Source organism: Elaeis guineensis, chromosome 10 (assembly GCF_000442705.2).
Source record: "Elaeis guineensis isolate ETL-2024a chromosome 10, EG11, whole genome shotgun sequence".
NCBI lineage: Eukaryota > Viridiplantae > Streptophyta > Magnoliopsida > Arecales > Arecaceae > Elaeis > Elaeis guineensis.
In genome coordinates this window covers 54,914,389-54,917,019 of record NC_026002.2, presented here as the reverse complement: position 1 = coordinate 54,917,019, position 2,631 = coordinate 54,914,389, and the positions used below count along the sequence as shown (strand labels likewise).

At 38.1% G+C, this 2,631-nt stretch overlaps 1 non-coding gene across 1 annotated transcript; it reads right to left on the bottom strand.

Moving 5' to 3' along the window:
- Window positions 1-622: 622 nt before the first annotated feature.
- LOC140852311 (small nucleolar RNA R71) lies at window positions 623-728 on the bottom strand. The gene has a single exon (XR_012135215.1). It is a non-coding gene; the product is annotated as a small nucleolar RNA R71 (small nucleolar RNA).
- Window positions 729-2,631: the final 1,903 nt, after the last annotated feature.

Here is a 2,631-nt window from a genome sequence, read left to right as displayed (position 1 = left end):
ACATTAACTAATTTCTTCCTTTTCATAGATTTAAGATTCTTAGGTTCTTCTCTTTAGATTTTCTTCATTCTTTTCTCACTTTATTATAAAAAATATATATTATAAAAAAAAAATTTTGTGTTTGCTCTAAAGTATAATTGTAAGGTGTATGCTTGGCCGTAGATCGTTACGACCAGAAATCCAATCTTTTGATTCAGAAATAGAAAGAACCTTTAGAGCCAACAGACGTAAAAATATGGACCGAAATCAAGAGAATGATCCACCCAGGCAATTGAAGGAGTACTTTACTCCTTCCACATATACTTACTCTCCTTGTATTCAAGTGCCCCCTGTGGAGGCCACCCAATATGAAATTAAGTCCAGTATAATCCAAATGTTACCTTCATTTTATGGACTTAGTAATGAGGACCCTTATAAACATCTTGAAGAATTTCTTGAGATATGCTCAACTGTCAAAATTCATAACTTCTCCAATGATGCTCTTAGGTTAAAATTATTCCCTTTCTCACTTAAGGACAAAGCCAAATACTGGCTACATACTTTGGATTCCATGACTATATCAACCTGGGACCAGCTGCAAGGAGAGTTTCTCAAGAAATATTTTTCCATAGGAAAAACTAATCAAATAAGGAAAGCCATAACTAGTTTTTCCCAATTAGATGGAGAAATATTTCATGAAACATGAGAGAGATTAAAGGATCTTATTAGAAAATATCCCCATCATGCTGTACCCAAGTGGCAATTAATCCAATATTTTTATGATGGGCTATCTGAAAGACATCGACAAATGGTCGATGCATCATGCGGTGGGATATTCATGCTGAAAAATGAGAATGAGGCATGGCAACTGTTTGAAATTTTAAGTGAAAATTCATTACATCATATGTCTGCCTCTATTAGAGATAAACCCATGTTAAACCCAAAAAGAGGTGGAATATATGAAGTAGGAAATGCCATAGATATCCATCATAAGGTAGATGAATTATCCCAAAAGTTAGATCGATTATTAAGTATAGGACAGTCACCTTCTCCATCCCGTCAGATACAAGATATATGTGCATTGTGTTCGAGCCCCACTCATTGTGTGAATGATTGTCCGGTTGCACCACAGTTTCCTGAATATGTACAAGAACAAGTCCATCAAGCCCAAACTACTCATAGATCAGAGAACAACCCCTATTCTAGTACGTACAATCCGGGATGAAGAAACCATCCGAATTTCTCATGAAAATCACAACCAGTGGTTCCTCCAGTGCAACAAAGATTAGGTTATCCGGATGCGACTTATAGGCATCCATTCCAGCTACAATACCAGAACCCTCCTCAACCCACTCCGAGTACTCATAGCTCAGCTTTCGAAGAAAAGGTACTGCAAGCACTTAAAGGACTAGAAATGAATACCCAACTCCTTCACTCCCATACGCAATCAATAGCAAAGCTAGAGATCCAGATAGGTCAGCTAGCAACAGCTTTCAGTAGGAGAGAAGAAGGCAAATTACCCAGTCAGCCTATTAATAACCCAAAAGGACAGTACATGGCTGAAAGCTCCATTGGTCTTGAAACTTTTTCCGAACATGCCAAATCGATTATGACCCTTAGAAGCGAAAAAATCTTAAATCAACCTGAAGTAATCCAACAACAAGAGCAACCAATTTCAGCTACAACAGAAAAGAAGAAACTTGAAGAGAAGAAAGAACCTATTAACCCAGCACCTGCACCTAAAGCTCCATTTCCCAGTGCTTTAGAATCCTCTCTGCCTCTTGATAAGAAGGGTATAAAAATGAATGAAATGTTGGAACTATTTAAACAGGTTCAGATAAACTTACCTCTTCTCGATGCCATTAAGCAAATTCCAACCTATGCTAAATTTCTAAAGGACCTGTGTACACAGAAATGAAAATCAAAGGCACAAATACCAAGAAAAGTCCACCTAACTGAGCAGGCTAGCTCAATTTTCCAGCAAATTGCCCCACCCAAACTGAAAGATCCAGGTACCCCAATTATTTCTTATGTCATATGGGACCTCACGATTAAGAAGGCATTATTAGACTTGGGTGCAAGTGTCAACCTTCTCCCGAGCTCTGTATATGACCTATTTGGATTTGGAGAGTTAAAACCCACGACAGTGACCTTACAACTAGCAGACCGATCCATTAAGGTACCCCATGGAATGCTGGAAGATGTATTGGTGAAAATAGATGAATTTTACTTTCCTGTTGACTTTCTTGTGCTGGATATGGAATCTAGCAACAACCCCAACCAAATACCAATCATCCTAGGTAGACCCTTCTTAGCAACCGCTAATGCTTGTATAAATTGTAGAACCGGAGTTATGGATGTATCTTTCGGAAATAAGAAGCTAAGGTTGAATATTTTCAATGCATCTTTGGGACCACCTGTGTACGACCATAATGAGATCAACTTGTTAGAAGAAGTTATAGAAGATAAAGCTCCTGCCTTGCTCAACTCAGATCCTTTACAGGCATGTCTAACATATTTTGGAATGGATAATTTTGATATTGATGGATACACTGAAGAAATACATGCTTTGCTAGAACCTCCCAATTTTAGCATCAATCCCCCTTGGACTGTAAAGTACGAGCAATTATCAATTCAATCAAGCCCTCTGGT